At 40.5% G+C, this 19231-nt stretch overlaps 1 protein-coding gene across 4 annotated transcripts in view; it reads left to right on the plus strand.

Annotated features, from left to right (window-relative positions):
• Nucleotides 1-19231, plus strand: part of rgs3a (regulator of G protein signaling 3a) — a 194311-nt gene that overhangs the window by 156302 nt on the left and 18778 nt on the right. The gene's annotated exons all lie outside the window — the stretch shown is intronic.

Here is a 19231-nt window from a genome sequence, read left to right on the forward strand (position 1 = left end):
TCCATCAATCAACACAACTTGCTGTCAAAATAATGTAGTCATTCAATCAGTCATTACACAGTGGACAACAAAATACAAAATACAGCTGTCAGTATGAACTGCTTCAACATTAATTTGTGCTGAATGCCTGTGCCATGTGTTGAAACTTATGTTCCAAAAACGGCAGGAAGCATATCACCGAATGAGTTGTATTCTTCTCTCTGAAGATGATTTAAACAGAGAGAACAAACCCTACTGCACCCTGCATCTGCACTTTTTGAGATGTCCTGTTGAAATACTGTCATCATTTTATTCTCATGTGTGGGTCTTTACATACCCATCAATGGTCCTTGACATGTCAGACCTACAGTAAGCACCTATTTCAGTTAATTTGATAGGGATGATGCAATTTAACATACTTCCAATACAACGCATGGGACTGATGTGTTGCACAGGGAGTTTATAGCTATTGCTAATTTTCAACTCTTGTCCTTAGCTGGGCTTTTACATGTAGACCAAAAATGTTATTGAAAATATTCAGTTTAAAACATCATACAACCACAATACACTTTAAACATAGAAGACACAATAAAATGCACAAACCACAATTCACACAGTACATATACTAAAGTACACATACCACAATACATAAGAACACTTACACTAATAGCCCTTAAAGGTTTGAGCGCATTCAGGTAAGAGTGGCTACAGCTCTGGTTTGCTTTTAGCCAGCACTTGACCTTTGTTGTGAAGGATTTTTAATCTGTAATCATTATGATTTCAGTTTGTAATGTGTTACAGAGTTGACAGCCCCTTATGGAAAAAGCTGATTGTCCAAATTTAGATTTACGACCTAGACCAGACAAAGTGGGAAATTTGTTATGTTACAGCTTTTGTGCTGCCTTTTTCCTCACTGAAGGACCAATAAATAATGGCATACACATTACACACTACAGATACTACAAATACTTAGAAACACATTTTTTAATTGTACTGGGTCAGATTTTTCATCCACCTATAAAATATGTCACCTCTGTGTTGCTATTTGCAAGACTGGATCAAAGAGACCAAAGGCACGTAAGTAGAGGAAGAGGCCATGGCACATGCTGGAATCAGTGCTGGATTCAAGACTAGGTCAAAACCTCAGATTCAGAGATTCAGAGTCAGATTTTTCCATGTCATTCTTGTACGCAGCAGCCATGTATGAGGTTTGACCTAGTCTTGAATCCAGCATTGATTCCAGCACTTATTGGAATGCTGAATACTCGGGCCCTGTGCCATGGCCTCTTCCTCCACTTGTGTGCCTTTTGTCCCTTTGATCCATGCTTACACAGAGGTGGCATCTTTTATAGGTGGATGAGGACCGATTGCTTATTGAGGAGATGTGCAGCACAGTTAATCCAATACAGTTTTGGGTCTTTCTGTGTTTATTGTTTTGAGAAAGGGTGTGAAAATGGGTGAAACCAATGATCAAAGTGTTAAGACATTTGTAAAAGATAACTTCTGCTGTGCTGAGAGGGTGATAATGAATATCAAATGGATCCCAGTTTCATTACATGTGTCTCAGCAATTGAGAAAAACTGCAATTGGTGGGGAAGTGGGGAAGCTGACTTGCTGAAAGTTTACCAGGCAAAATGCCATGGAAATAAAGGAGTAGCATTATTCTTGCATTGCAGGAAAGAGCTTGTGCGCCCTGGTCTTTTACTATAGTTCTATTAAATAAAAATGTTACACTAATTGCTCTAAAATAGCATGCTTACTATAAATGTACATACTTGGAGCAAGGAGCTCATGGGTTTGATTTAAATTTATTGTTTCACCTTTAAAAGAGAAACAGCTTTGAGGATGAGGACTTACTGTTAATGAGTTTTGGCTGCAGTTACAAATAAAGACCAGGACAGAGCAGCTTAGCATAAACACTGATTACTGAATAGCATCCAGGACCACCCTCCACACAGTCCTGAAACGAAATCTGCAATACAACAAAATAATTTAGTTTATTTGGCTTTGTAAAAAAACAGTAAGTCACAACTCACATTGGAGCAGAAAGACACACTGTTCTGTCCAGTTCTTACACTTCTTCCTTTTTCCTGGCTTTGGAGAGACTCAAAAAAGATGCAACCCTCCAAACTCTATAGAAACAGAGTATCACTGTTACTCAAGCTTCCTGCACAACGCTTCAACATGTGGTGAAATCCAAATCTTCACATTCCTGTTGTGTCTAGTTATAGTTGCTAAGCTATCAATGGGCCGCTGTTCAAGATAGTTTTTTTTTGTTTGCATCCTGTTTACTGAATATACACATCTTTCTGGCATGGTGTCTTCTGACAGAATGAGAAAAGTACATTTGATATTCTGGCTTCGTAGATAGCCAACCACACTGACAGGAAGGGGAAAATTTATTGCCAGTTGAGCAACTGTGATAACAAATAAGAGTCTTCTGGGAAGCGGTCCTGATAGAGACATTTTACTGTGACTTTGACTGTTGAAAAAATGACTTGTTCCTATTATATAAATTCTTAACATCTGTTTATTACATTTTATTCTGCCCTGCCAAAAGGATGAAGTTAAATGTGTTTTCACTTCAATTCTAAGATTTTCAAAATATGTGTGCACAAATTAGGCCTATGGATGGATGAATGGTTGATAACTACCATGGAATCTTTTGATTGCTTTATTTCTGTAGCCTTATATTAATGTTCGTACATGTTATATTCAAATTAGATTAGATTAAATTGATTTAAAATTGTATGAAACAGAAAAAGGCATCAAAATCAAATGAAACTTTTTATTGTACATCTGAAAGAAACATTTAACCTTAGCTTAATTAAAGGTTTCAAACTGAAAGTGCTCAAATAGGTTACTCGTCAGAACACCTGCAGGATTATTTCAGATCATTTCCAGAAACAGAGTAATACACCTTTGCTATTTTTCCCCTGAAATGGAATTTATTTGTCTTGGTGAACTTAGTAACTCCTTGTGACCTCATGAGAGTTCAGAGCTTCCCACGCTAATCTTTCTTTGCCAGGGAAACTCCCACGTGGCCCAAAACTCAGCATGTATACCTGTATTCTCTCTCCCTCATTCTTTCTCTGCAGTGCTGCTAAAACACTCAGTAGGCTCTGCTCAGACTTATAACCTTTCATAAATCCCCACCACAAATGCTAAGCTAGCATTCCCCTTGATTATACGTTGCTTGCGATTACTGGGGTTTTTAATGAGCTACCTGTATAGTTAGTGCTTTGATCTGTGCGTGAAGGAGTGTGGGAACACGCTGTTTCCATCCATTAACTCTGATATTACTGTAATACAATGAGCATGAGGGATATAATAGCTTTGTTGATTCTAAGAAAAATGTTTAATCCTTGTTGCTTCCAATTTGAACAGAGGAACAAAAGCAAAAGGCAAACGTGACATGAATGTCAGCACACAGCGGCCTCTGGCTCAGTACTTGTAACTCTATTCTCATGGTGACAGATTGCTTTTATGCATGACACTTGCTAACAGTACTGACATTTGAGGAAAATAGTGACAAAGGCAACAGCATTGTTTCTTGTGCATGATATACACGCTGAAGGACAGTATAACATAAAGACAATACAGTCTGCCAAAGCGTGGAAATGGGAGAGACAGGGCATTGTTTCAGTTAGTCTCACTTGGTTTACATGGGTAAATAAAGACAATGAACATGACTAATACAATAATGGAAAGGCGCATCACACGCAACGTAGGATTATACAGTAACCAGTTGAGGGGAATATCCAGCAGTTACTGTCAGCAATAACATTTCCTCAGCGACCTTTCTACTAAATCGCTGTTCACGGCCTTGATGATGTCTTTCTGTCTTTCGACGTGATGGCCTGATGTCATGGCACTTAGCAACTGGACCTATTTCAGCAGACTCGTGCTCTTTGCCCATCTCGGTGCCCTGCAGTGTACGCAGTTCGGTCATGAAGCGACAGGAGTTTGGATGCTGTTGCAGGACAACAAAGCCCTCTCCTGACGTTCACATAATCCAAGAGAGGATCCAGAAGGCCCCCTGATTCATAGTTGCGTCTTGCCTATGTTTGGATGGAGGTGTTTACAGCGCTCGTTGTCATAGCAGTATTTTGGCTGGATCGGGAATCAGTTACATAAATGTTGATACATGGTTTCTCCCGTGTACGGACACACATGCATGTACGGACACACATGCACTAAACCCACTCCCTCATACTAACACCAGTTCACACTCTCTACACTCCAAATGTTCACAGATAGTGTGTAAAGTTAACCTGAGCTGACATCAGACAGTGTACTTTCACTTTACTCCGTACTAAAATAAATAAATAAATACCACCTTAAGAGGATAAGGAGACACAGCAGCCAGGCAACACTTGAAACCGTGCAGTGGAAAGTGTTTCAACCACAATAATGTTCTTGAACACTGTGGTCAGGGTGAAGAGTTGCAACGCCTTCAGCTATAAAGATCCAGGTTCAGTTCCCGGCCCACACTAAGAATGATCTTACATTGAGTTTTGATTAGATCAGTGTTTGTGAAATGTGCATACTCCCAGGGGTAATTTGGAGTACTGGTTGTGTGATATGTTTGAACATGTGGAATGTAGCACTTCAGTGTTTTTTAGATACAAGGTTGTTGTTAAGTAAACCAGACACTGATGGTGCAGTGCTGAATTCATTAATTTTCCATAACTGCTTATCCTGTTGTGCTGGTTGCGGGAGGCTGGAGCCTATCCCGGCTGACATTGGACAAGAGGCAAGGTACACCCTGGACAGGTCACCAGACTGTCACGAGGCTGACATTTAAAGACAGGCAACCATTTGCACTCACATTCACACCAACGGCCAATTTAGAGTCACCCATTACCCTAACCTGCATGTCTTTGGACTGTGGGAGGAAGCCAGAGTACCCAGAGAAAACCCACGGCACGGGTGAGAACATGCAAACTCTACACAAAGGGGCTCCCCCACCCTGGGCTCGAACCAGGAACCCGCTTGGAGGGCTGGTCAAGAAATATTTCAGAGGGTGCAGTATTGCAAAAAAAGTTTGAGAACCACTGGATTAGTTTAACCATGACCAAACCCTTTAATTTACCTTAAAGGACAACTTCGGTATTTTTCAACCTGGGCTCTATTTCCCCATGTGTATGTGTGCGTATGATTCATGGGTACAACTTGTTCTAAAATTGGTTCAGTATTGAGGCGCGAAACGAGCTAAAACGGTGATGGGGGCAAATGCGTCCCGTATAAAAGTGCTTTTTTTTGCCACTGACTGGTTCAGATCGCCAGTGTTATCTCTGTAGATAGCATATTATAGCGGCCCTGGGGCAGTGGTGAGTGTGAATGAGTGGAGTCAGCTGTCAGTCAGTGTTGGAGCAGAGAGAGGGAGGGCGGCCCCGCTTGGTACTGTAAATGAGTATGTGTGTGTGAAGTGTGTGTTACGCTAGAAGAGTCAGAGGACGGAGTCTTTTACGTGCTACCCCCTGGAGGGTTACCGGAATTTTTGGAGTGCTCTAATAAACGGTCCTTTTTCCCGAACGCAAGAACAGGATGTCGCGCAACACCCCATACAGCTTTCATAGGCTGCCTTTGTCAGACAGCGAGATGCTGAAGTTGTGGCTAGTTGTGCTACAAATGGATGCTAACACTCCTCTCCAGACACTGCGCCTTGCAGACCATCGGGTCTGCAGTGCTCACTTCTCCCAAGATGAGTACTGCCAGCCAAAGAAGAGAAGACATCTAATCCCGAAACACCTCTTCCTCAAGAAAACGGCTGTCCCACGAGTAGAGAGAGCTACAGACACAGTGGAGCAAAGCTCATGACATCACACAGCCCAGAGGTAAGGAAAGGCTAAGTTAGTATGCTATTTACAGAGATAGCACTGGCGATCTGAACCGGTCAGTGGCGAAAAAACACACACTTCACACACACATACTCACTTACAGTACCGAGCGGGGACGCCATTCCCCTCTCTGCTCCAACACTGACTGACAGCTGACCACTGCCCCAGGGCCGCTACAATATGCTATCTACAGAGATAACACTGGCGATCTGAACCAGTCAGTGGCAAAAAAAAACACTTTTATACGGGACGCATTTGCCCCCATTACCGTTTTAGCTCGTTTCGCGCCTCAATACTGAACCAATTTTAGAACGAGTGGTACCCATGAATCATACGCACACATGCACATGGGGAAATAGAGCCCAGGTTGAAAAATACCGAAGTTGTCCTTTAAACAAATTAAAATACTTGAGTTAACTGTGGCCACCACCTTAATGGAGCTGTATTACTGCTGAAATCACACATACACAGACACATACAGAGAGACATTTTGAGTACACAGACAGATGTGCAGAATCCTGACCTGCATTCTCAATGTCTTACTTTCTCAAACATAACACACTACTCTCCAAAAGATCTATAAAAAATGGTGAGATCAATGTTTATACATGCCTTTAGCACCCGAAAACAGCAATTGCATCTTAAATGCTCACTACCATTTTAGGACTCTGTTTGCAACTGGTTCAGTGTGTAGGACACACACCGTTTTGTCCGAGCCCCCGTGTGTTCTGTTTCTGGAAAAACAATTGTACATACAATGAGATAACAAGAACTCAGTGTACTTTATCTGCCTGCCAGTTGTGCGTTCCACATCAGCACGTAGGGTTAGGTTAGACTTTTAGACACATGCAATTGTGTATCAGCACATGTAGAAACAGGACACACATAATCACTCACACTCCCCAGGAGGCAAGAGTCAGGGTGAACAATGCTGGTGGGATGATGGGAGCACACAGGCTGTCCTCACAGGATGGGAACAGGGTCAAGGGAACAATCAGCCCTGGAGGCAGAGATAGGTAATTCAGAGTTCACTGCTTGATGTTAGAATAAGACGTGCACTAAGAAATAAAACATTTAGTTGGTTTGAAAACATGGCAGTCACCTAAGGGTTGCAGCTGCGGCCTACTTCCTGGAATCATTATTTATGACATTAATTAATTTACCTATTTATGGCATAAATAGCGATAGAAGGACAGAATTTTTGCATACATGCTGTGTAAAAATATGTCAAATCATGTTTTGGCTCTAGTCTGAGTACATTATCTTTAAATTAGATTTCAGTGCAGTCTATGGTATTTGACACAGAGTGAACTATTGAACCCTTAATGGTTGTTGGGGACGTTTTGTTCACTCAACTGATAATACACAAGCTCTGTTTGCTCTCTTTTTGTAAGACAGCTGAAATGATGAACCGCAAAACATAAAAGTACATCAGGAGCTTGACTTTTGGTTTTAGTATAGTTTTCTTTTCTGTTTTGTTTTTCCAGAATCGACACAATCATTTCTTTTAGTGCTGGCTCGAGTTATGCGTTTCTCTGTGTAAGACCTTGACAAGCACCAAAGCAGCTCCTAATTCATAACCACTGGTCTATGTGATATGCTTTTAGTCTTCTTTTTGTTTATGCACATTTTAATGACATGATTGAAGCTAATACAAGAGGATGTACCTTTTAAAAATGTTGAGGCTAGTGGTTTTGCATTATATAACACACTCAGCGAGGCTTGTAGATAGATTGGATTCCAGCTTCACACAAAGAAAGAGAGGGAGCAGATGCTTTATTCTCATCCGCCACTCCACAAATAGAGGCCAAAGTCAGATATTCCATGACTGCAATGTGTTGTTTACTTCCACTGCGAGGTGAAGCACGACCTTTACATGAGCACGTGTGTGGCCGATATCATTCCCCGGCTGCCATGGTCACACTCTCATTTGCAGCATTCATCCCCTCCCTCCTGAATGCCGTACAACTCATCCGAACATGCTGCTTTCCAAGAAATCGTTTTCCTTATCTGGAAACCGGCTCTTCATTTGGGCAGTGAATAGAATTTCTGCAATAAATAATTATCCATTAAGTAGCACCAACACCTCACAACACCTTAACACTTCAAGTAGATGTTACAATTATATTGCTGCATAGCTGCCGGCAGGGACTGAATGGGAGTGGAATTTGTAGAGGGATCGGCAGCCAACCCTATGTTGCAACATCAAGACAGTGTGACAATGTGATGGACGTCACTCACATAGATGTTCAAAACAGTGCAGCAAATGACCCTGAGGAGGAGACCATTCTCTACATTAACATAACTTCACCCTTGTAATACACAATAAGAATACTAGGAATGCTATTATAATATTCTGTCATTAAACAATGGCACATTATAAAAATAAACACCCATATGACCTCTGAGGATGGAACATGTCATAATCACAACAGCATTATTATAAACACACTTAGTAAGCTTATTAAATCCAGCTGGACCACTATAATAGTGATTTATTATAAGACATAGTCACAGTACAGGAGTTAAGATAGTTGGATTCTGCAGTGAAACCCTCAACCTAATCTTTCAAAACAAAAACAAACCACGCTCTAATTCTGTATTATCTTTTGAGCTGTTAAACCTGGTAGCAAGATAGATGGAGATATAAGCAGCATGTGTCACTAATGTTTTCTTAATGAAACTGCATCATTGCAAGTGACAAACCTTTCATCTTTGATAATAGCCCTATGAGAGTGTCTGCCAACAAGGAAGCCCCAGAGTCTGGCTGCAACAGATTGCAGCTTTGGCATTCACAGCTGTCTTTAAAGGAATACTTCACCTACAAAATGATCATTTGAATATCAATTACTCACCCCGTGTTACATTTAAATTTGTGAAGAAAACATAGTTTTTCTCTCATGCCTCCACGGTGAACTAAGAATCTTAAAACTGAGAAAATTCTTGATGAATTGGAGTAAAAAGGGGGCTGCATTAAACAACAGTAAAACGACACATCAGTTTGCAAACTCTCACTCAGGTGGTGCAGTTTAATCCAAGTTCACATGCTTGTCCCTGTCTGTGCCTGTGACTGTTTAAACAGAAATGTTTTAAATAGTACAGTTTAAGTGAAAATGAGTTAAAAGCAGCCCATTTTTACGCTCTCCGTTTCTGGATTCCTCGTTGAGCGTGGAGGCATGTCAGAAAACAAAGTTCTCTTCTTGACTTCATTGTAACATGGGTTGAGTAATTGATATACAAATTATCATTTTATAGTTGAAGTGTTGCTTTAAACTATTGAAAACAAACAATTTCATGTATGCAGACAATGCAGCATAATAAGAACATATATATTCATGATTTGTCCCATTGTGGCTGCAGCCAACTGGGAATAATTGGCCCACTGGTGCTCCTGATGGTCGCTCTGTGCATAACTGCCAACTTTGGAAAGAGCTGCGAGACTGCGGCCATTAAAATTCCAGGCAGAAAGGTCATCCGCTGGTCAGAAAATGTCAATAACATTTTAATAGATAGCACCAGTTCCAGGCCTGAGTAACCTGACACCTTTTCAGAGCAGCTCAGAGACGTGACGCAGCATGAGAGCATTGTTCATTAACATCCTGTGACATGGGAAGTACTTACGCAGGAAGCAGCCATCTCCTGAGCGGTGCTGAATAACAGGAGGCAGAGAAGAGTCAAGTACAAAACACACACACTGCTCTCTCTCTCTCTCTCCTACTGTTGAAATCACACACACACTCACATACACACACAAAAGTGCAGACAATGCACCATTTGTATCTGCTTTCATTATGTAGTTAGGAATGAGTCAGTATCCTGTCTGTGGGTCACTGAGTTTATTTTCAGATATTACTGAATATTGTGGTTTTGCCATTGTACTGTATGTGTGTATTTTGTGTGTAAGTGTAGCTGCCATCCAACTACACAAGCTCACACGCTCTCACAGAAACACACACACACACACACATACACAATCATACTCCCAGCTACAACCGCAAGTTTGTTTAACTCCAAAATTTCCTTTTATTTGCAAAGGAAGTTGGAACAATATTTCCTGTGATAAGAATTGAAACAATGAAAATTAAAACATAACAGACCGTGCCAAAAAAAGCAGTTATGTAATTACACATCAAAGACAATTATGGTGGCAAAACACATCACAGGAGTTTTCCCAAGGCTTTTAACTGTGCGGAAAAGGGTTTAAAAAAATACTCGATATATATGTAGATATAAAATCTTATTCTGTATCTTTATGAATACAGTTTGAGAACTTTAACATCATGAAAATTTCAGTAGACATCAGCTTCATATATGGATTTGATCGCTCGATAATCATTTAACTCCCCCACTGAGTTCAGCATTTGGTTTTCTGATTTCTCTCCCACGTTTCTTTGTTTAAACATCAGTTTGGGCCTTTATTAAATCTTTTTTTTCCTCTCTATCTCGTTGTATTTTCTGGCTCTTATAAAGGCTCCATTGTTTCGTCAATGCCCTTCGGAGAGAGAGAGCCCAGTCTTCTGTTTTTTGTCTCCCTTTTCTTATTTTCTTTCAACTCCCTGGCCAAGATCTACGAGGAAGTGCAGACACTAATCGAGGCAAAGATTATCATCAAACAAGCAAGCTGTGTCCAGTTACTTGCTTTGTTTACTCACATTGATTATGGAAATGCTTTGCTATTCACCTCCAACGTAGAAACAGCTGACAGAGTTACATTTTTGCAAGTAAATTAAAATTAGGCATGTTTTTGCCCAGATACAGGAACTATAACATAACTTTAATAGAATTTTATAATTGCACAATAAAATTTCTCATTTCTGGAACCATGTATTTTCTGACTTAGGGATCATATTCTCCCAGGGCCTATATTCAGGTAAAACTGGGACTCAATATATTTGCACCTCAGAGTGCAGCTTGAGAATGTAGGCCTTTACACACTTGGGGGTTTTTCATGTTTTTTTCCACTTGTTTTTGTCATGAACATTTTCGGTTGAAATGCAAATTATAAAGTGGCAAAAAGTGATTTTTTTTTGAGGACAAGGTCAATTGTTCGGAGCTTTTGTTTCATGAATAAAGGCATCAGGTAATCATGTTGTCTGGAACAGATATCACGTCACAATGTCACAACAGTATTCGGACCTGTGACAGCTCTTGTGAATTTTCATCACTACCACTATGAATAGTTTTGATGTGAAATATTCGCAGCCGAGTATTACGCATTTTCGTGCCTTTATTTGCCTTGCCCTCAGTGTGTGAATGCCCTTAGCTTCTGTCGTGAAGTAAAGGTTCAGGTTTGAGTGTTTGACAACCCTCAGAGCCATAAAATGTAGTAAGTTATACATTGTAATTTCTCTCTGTAGTCACAGTGTGCAGTCAACACATTCAAAAGGCAGACAGGCTAATCTAAACAGAAATGAATTATATTTATACACAATTTGATTTTGATACACACCATCATGGACTTTCATAGCCAGGATGCCTAATTTTTAATTTAGGAGATGCTCCAGCTCTGTTAATGCTCCGCTCTCATGGCTACGACACATCTCTGCTTCATGTGCAACACCGACAATATGGCTACAATATGTGTTGAAGCTTTTTTTGTGAAGTGAAAGTAGGTAGAGTAAATGCAGTCACAGGTGTCCCAAATCATCACTGCTGCAGCTGTATTTTCTTGCTGCTGTTTTGAGTGTAAACTATATGTTAATTGCAAGAAGTGTTTTACCTGTTAGGAGCTCCAATACACATTAAGCCAACTCTGCAGCTCTCCTGAATCATGGAGCAGATAAGAGTAAATTATTAGGTGAAGAAAGCTCATTAAATGTTCATAGCTGCTAGCACAGATTTCATCCTCTGAGAAGCGTTAAACATGGACCCAAAACTAATTCACTTTCTTTAGTTTTCATGTAAAGCAATCTGCTTTGGTGGATGCTGGAGCCTAATTAGTTGTTAACATGAGCCTCATACTCACACACAAAACAGCGAGTGATAACTGCCTGTCACATTTCATCCTGTGCCAAACTTACCCACTGTTGTCTATTCATCTTCAGACTATTGAAGAGAAAGAGGGAGGCTGATGACAACAGAATGGTAATATTCTAGGTAAGGAGAAAAAAAGCAGGAATTAAATTATATCAAAAAATCAGAAATAGAAATAAATGATTCACAGCTCTTGTGACTACATCTGAATGTGCAAGTAGGGATTTTGACACCCAAATACACTGACCCACGTTTCCTGCATACCAAATAGCAGATGCATCCACTGAATTAAAATAGTGCGGTCTGGTTCGGAAAACCACATGGAGACAATCATGGGAATAATGTCTTCCTCTATTTGTGCATTTTATTGGTTCCACATCCTGATAAACACACGACTTTGATTAAGCCTGTAGTGCGCTCTATTTCCTGTCTTTAATAGTAGAAAGTGCAAGTAGATGCACACAGAGGAGCCTTGACCAACCTTTTTTTCTGTTTTCTTACAGATATTAGCTTCACAAATTATGAACATAATGTTTAAATCACACTTAACCCTAGACCTTGTATAAGTATATAACGTCTCACTTGGGTAGTACATTAACAGATATGATGTTTAATTGAAATCCAATGTAACAGTGGGAAAGGTTGTAAAAATTTACAGGATTTTTTTTCTTTAATTAGCCACCTTATGAAAAATAGATGCAACCACCAGCATCCAGCAACATGCAAATCTACTGAGGCTGAGATGAGCAGAATGTATTGTTGAGAAGGCTGTAACAGGCCAGTGTAATATATCCAACACGTCCTCATACCAAAATGACAAAACAGTTCCTTTGCCAATTACTTCCAAAATGATATATATGACTGCTGAAAGGTACCAGCGACAGGTGCATGTGCTCACATTGTGAAAGTTGCTGTTTCAAACATGTGGTTAATGTGAAATGATCACAGTTTTAGTTGTTTAGGTTTAGACCAGTGTTTCTTAAATGGAGTACCGCAGTACACTGGTATGCTGTGACGCCAGTCCAGGTGTGCCGTGGGATTTTGTGATAACCACACATTATTATTGCAATATTCAACTGGGCCTATACAAAAAACTATGAATGAATTTTTAATTGACACACAAATAGAGGCAAACTCTAGCTATAAAATGTGATTTAATTTAATTTACAAACCCCACAGGGAATTTGTCACTCGCCCGTGGGAATTATAAGTGTGTGACATATCAAAAGTCCTGATTGGCAGCAAGTGTGAGGGATGATAACAATTAAAAGGAGAGAGCCATGAGTGGGACAATGGATCGTTTTATTGTACAGTGCAAATTACAAACAACAAAGCATCAGCTGGACGACCTACCACAGAAAGAAAGGAGAAAAAAAAATACTGTCAGTACACACTATCACGAAAGCTACCTGTCTTATGTTTTCTTATTTTTATTGTCTTATGTCATGATGAGAGTGATAACACATGTTATAGAAGCTATTGCACACAGATATTAATACAGGTGTGCCTTGAGATTTTGGCTGGCCCTTTGGTGTATCTTTGGCACAAATAGTTTGAAAGCCACTGGTTTAGGCAACAAAACTACTTGTTTAGATTTAGTGAAGAATCATGTTTTGCGCTAAAATAAGTGTTTTTTAAATACATAAGTTAAGAACGTTGCACAAATTAATTCATGTATATAACTTAAAATACGTCAACCTTGACTTTGGGTTTCACACGGGAACCAACAGCATTCTGATGGGTGAAAGTCCTGTGCCCCGACTTCCACCGTACGCAGACTTTTGTTGCCCTTTACTCTACGTCACCTGATGTTCCTCCTTTGCTTACTACGGCTACTACAGGTTGTCGCCCAACAATAAATGTAAATATACTATATGTTGGAATAAGCATATATAATAAGCTGCACAGATGGTACAGCTGTTTTCTGAGGGGAAGACAGTTTGAATATGTCAGTAGCTGTCTAGTAATCCTGTGGTTACTGTTGAAACCTGTGTTCACACTAAAACTTAGCAGCACCAGAGCTGCTTTAACCCAGGTCAGGAACAGGGTCATGATGGCAGGTTGAATGATGTTATTGCGTCAGTCTAAAATGGGTATGAGTCACACACGCAAAAGGAGTAAAGCCCACACAATGTCAGGAAACTACAGTCTAACATGTAGCACCAATCCAGCTGCGCTAAACGAAATGGGAGATTGTCTGGGTCCCCATAACATTGTTCAGACGCCAGCTTGTCAATTTGTTTTCAAATGAAAGAAGGAACAGGGGAATGAGAAGGAAGGAAGCAGCCCGAGGGAGGTCTGATGAAGAAAAGCAGCAGGGGCTGAACTGGTGAGAAGAAGTTTAAATACACAAAGACCAAGATTCATTTCTTCACCTCTGGGGTTTTAGGTTGTTGGAGGATTTGGAGTCCGTGTGAAGAATGTTTCAGAGCTGTGTTTAGAATATTGTTCCTACAATGTGTTTGTTAGTGCAGAGTACAACTGAGGAATGTACAGTTTGTTGAGACAAAGACAGACAGTTATACCCTGTCCTATCAGGGACTAGCAGCCCATTGGTGTTCCGAACTTCTCTCCCAACATCACACACACACCAATCTCCCGTGAGTTCGGCTAAACAGACATGTTCCCATGTCATGTACATGTGTCTATAAATGTTTTCATTAATGTTTTGCGCTTACTTCAGCCAGAAACGTGTTTGCCCATACAGTGGCCTTCACACGTGCATGCATGTACAGGTACAGTGGACTATAGAATTGGCTACAAAGACACGTGTACAACATACGTAGCTAGTTTAGACCTTTATCTGTGCATCTGCACAGCCGTCCCACAACCCTGAATGGCGTGTCAACATCTGCATCCCATGCCTCGGGGGGCTATATTGTCGTGTGGTCTTTGGCAGATTCGGTGTTTTCTTCTGTCTTAAGTTAGGCATGTGAGGGGTCTATAAACATGAGTATGCACACACACACACACACACACACACACACACACACACACACACACACACAGAAACACACACCAGGGTTATTTTTAGAAACAACTCAGACTTTTTTATACTCCACTGGTTACTGAGTGTGTGTGCGGTGTCTCTTAATCTCTTTAGTGTGTGGGGCCCCGGGTGGGGAATGGTTGCCAGAAAGAACACAGAGAAGAGAAGAAACTGTGGCACTGTTTTCACCTGGTATTAACATACACATCTTAGGTGATTGGATCACAAGTGGACAGCTGAAAGTATAGGTGAGAATGCACCAAATGTGTCCTCAATGCATCTGGAGATCCGATTGTTTAGACCATCTCTGAATGTTATTTGGGCTGCATATGGCCACCGCCTACTCAGCTGACGTCCTTGCTTATCCAACTCCATGCTGGATAAGAAAACTTTCAGTTGCTGCCATTACTCAGGTGCACTGAGGGACAATCTCCAGACCTGTTTTCCTCCCAAAGAAGAGTCAGATCAACATCTGCCCGGTTAGCATGAGCTAACACAGCAGCACCTGTTAAAGGGTCCAACAAACTCACACCAAAACAGCTTGACTCTGTCATTAAATCTGTGAAGAAACCGTAGGTGATGTTAGCCGTGTATTCATGTGTTCATGTCAGTGCCTTTCACAGGTCCCTCTGGTCTCAGAGAATAATCTGTTTTATCTATGTTTGGCCACAGCTTTCTCACTGCCTCTGGTTGGATGCCATCCACATTGTTCTTTTAATATCTCTGCAGATATGGTCAGTGGTGGGTGTGTGTTGATTAATTCAAACAGTATATCCGCTTTACTTTCCAAGAATGTATCCAGTTAGCCACTTGTAGCGTGAGCAGACACATTTCACTGTGAGTATATCTATGTGGATCTCAACCAGCTGGAACATAGCAGTTAAGTGTCAATGAGCATCCAGTCCTTACATGCAGGCAACTAGTCGAACAAAGGCAGACCCAACAAGCCGACGTAATTTGTTTTCCTGATACCCCTGAATAATCCTGTCCTGGGGGCTACATCAGGACAAGTGTTTCTTGGGAGGTCAAAATCTGTGTCGTTTTCCAATTGTTTTCTGTGGTTTCAGTGGAAAAACTTTGCTGATGGCTCCATGGGGACCGTTGTGCGGTTCCTGCTGAGATTACTGATTAGATTTTGAAGTCTTGTGTCATGACCCTCAATGGCCTAATCACTGCAAGATGATTTGACCTGTGTTCGTAGCTGTTTTGGACACATTATTTAGTAACTTATACAGCTGGAGGATATACATCAAATATTGGGGTGTGAGAATATGTCATATGGGTTTTGGTTATAGCAGTGTAGATTTAACTGGTGGTAGGTTTTAAATGTCTGTTTTGTATAGAGTGAGATGAACTTAAGATTGACTTAATGTCTTTACCTGTTTGGTCATTATATCAACACCACTAGCTGTCTTTTCTCAAACATTTCTTTTGTGTAAGTACCTTTAAGCACCAATAGTTGTCACCAAATAACAGTATTTTGTCAGTATTAACCACTGAATACAAGATTAGCTTTCAAACATATACCAGGTCTTTTTGAAGTCATGCAAGTAGGCACACACACACACATTATACAGTTCGACAGGTCTTTGTACCCATCAAACAGTGGCTCTAAAAATATTCCGTTCCTGCTCTTAGCTTGTACGTATTTTTAGACGGCTCCTACATAACATACACTCAATCACCTTTCACAGTCAACTGTGACTTCAGTCAGAAAGCTTTGAGTGCTTCAGTACGGCCTCAGTTGGAGGGAGTAGTTCAAAAGGGAAGGTTGTGTCAAGGAGATGGTTTACTGTGACCCAGGATTGTGAGCAGACAAATCCAATCACCACTAGGGATTTACTAGGTAGGTAACACATTATCACATACATACACACAACCATTAAATATTTCAATAAGGACGCTCCAATCATTACTATCAGAACCTGCACCAAGGTCAAGAGCACATTGTACTCCCCTAGCATTGAACAATATCTAATTTACAACCTTGACATGAGGCGTTTCAGTGCTGTGCTGCTGACAGAAATCTGAGGATAAAAAAAATGTATTTCTATAATCAAGAGATGTAATTTCTTATCATTTGAGAAGGCACTGGCTAAAGCAGGGTCATTAACATGGTTAATATTTTCTTTAATACAAACACTGAATTACAATAAAGGCATGATGAATCATTTCACAGCAAAATAATTAATGTTTTTTAATTTATGTCTCATAGAGCAATTTGACCAGGTGCAAGAACAATGCAAAAGCACGGCAGGATATTACTTTGGTCTGCTGATTTATGTAGAGTGGCTCAGCGTAGATGTATACATAATGCAGGCTAGGTTTGCTCATGGGGCTAAGCATTATTTTTTACATAAACTAATAGCCTCACAAACACTACGTGCACATACATTTTTACTGCATGCATGTACAATTGGACACATAAATACACATCCATATATTTATAGTATTATACGAGTGAGGACCCTCAGTGATGTGATGTATTTTAAGCCTCTAACCATAACAAGACTGACTTACAGTTTTATTTAGGCTCAACACAGAGCTTACACTGTTGCTCGTGCAAGTGGCCTACACCATCGTATTTATACTTGTGCAGCGGTGTGTCTGCACTGCTCTGCAATTACACTGCCAAAACACTAGTGGTCAGTAGGGTTTCTGTGCCACTGTTTTGAGTTTCAGTGCAGTGAAGTGTGACTGATTCAAGTAACACATAAATCATAGTATAACAGCAGCAACATTTAACAAAAGTACAAAATTAGACTCCTAGACTCCACTATAACACACGGTTCGCAGACAAACTATTGTCTTTTGGTAGACACATATACAACATGCGAACGCTATTAGCATGAGCCTATGACATTTTTACACTGCATAAATTAGCCTGGCGCTAGCAGATTTTTTCTTACTCATATGAAGCTGGGAACAATGGCTACAACATTTAACAAAACAAAATTTGGTTCCATTATAACTCACAAGGTTCATGGGCAAAATAATTGTCTTATATTAGACACATTTTGCCCACATATACAACATATAAGCCTATGGCATTGTATTGTTTAAATTTAACTAGCGGCTAATGGACTTTTCCTCTTCTTATAATAAGCTGGGATAAATGACATACAAGACTTTAAGTAAATAAAAGCTTCACTTTTACGAAGGGAAATGGTTTTCAGTTTACAAAAACATAAATCAGGGCATAGGTGCATTCTCTATATCGTAGCCTTTGCCATAGGTATGCCGTAGATTCAACACAGACGCATAATGTGGAATTTATACTTATGCGTTGAATCGACGTAGGCTTCACATCGATGTAGAATTGTAACTACACGTCGCGTCTACGCAGACCGCAACAACTTTGATTGGTCAGCTTGTTGTCAGCGTATTTCCTGCTACGCATTTCCGGCTGCTCCTTCTTCATTCCGTAAACATGGACTAAATGGAGGAGAGTAAACCCAGCTTTACAGTGCACTACTAGCCTTTACCAGTACTCAAAATTTTAATCTTACTCACTTTATTGCCAAGAGTTAGATGAGGAGATTGATACCATCCTCATTTCTGTACCTTGAATATGAAGCTACAGCCAGGATACAGTTAGCATAGCTTAGCATGAAGACTGGAAACAATTGGAAACAGCTGGTATCGATCTTCTTGCCTAACTCTCGTATGTCTAACTCTTGGCAAGACACAAAGTATTGCCTAAAATGTCAGGCTGTTCCTTTAAAGGCCATACAAAATCTTATCTTTTAACTCAGCACTCGCCGGCTCTGGGCTTGAAGGGTGACTGTAAAAAGTCTGTAGCTTCCTCACTGATGGAGAACAACAGCTGCGGTCAGCTTGAAGTCAGGCAGTTGTCATCGTAAACAGCTTTTATGGCTGAAAAAAAAAAGTGTGTAGAAAGTAAATGTGGCTTGTTGGGTTACAACTGGTAGACGCTGGGATTTGGGGGGGTTTGTCATTTGATACCGAAACTTTAAAGCCTGGGGTGGGGGGGTAAAATGTCACTTTAACCGTGAAAACAGCACCTTGAAAAAACGAAGGCCAGCCAGCAATCTCAGTTTGCCAAAAATGTCCTCACTCCGAAGGTTAAAACTCAAATTGGGTCCCACAGAGATAGAGAACACCATGTGTCACCAGCTGTGGCCAGTATCCTCAGATTCGACTGTGTGTTCCTGTAATACAATGGCTCATTATTTAGAGCCTCACACACACACTCACACACACATACAATGGGGTAGCTCCAGGCCATCAGATTAGTAGAGATTGACCCCTTCCCCACCCTGCAGCAACTTCCCTTTTTTTCTTAACCAATCAAAACGGTGGGACTGGCAGAAAGTGTAACGTGAAACCGGGGGTCTTGGCTCAACACTGCAAACCTAGGGCACAGTTGGAGGCCAGCAGAAACAACAGCCGCAGTCTTTCACACTCTCTCACTCTCACAGAGTTT

This window comes from Epinephelus moara, chromosome 9, assembly GCF_006386435.1.
Source record: "Epinephelus moara isolate mb chromosome 9, YSFRI_EMoa_1.0, whole genome shotgun sequence".
NCBI classification, from domain to species: domain Eukaryota; kingdom Metazoa; phylum Chordata; class Actinopteri; order Perciformes; family Serranidae; genus Epinephelus; species Epinephelus moara.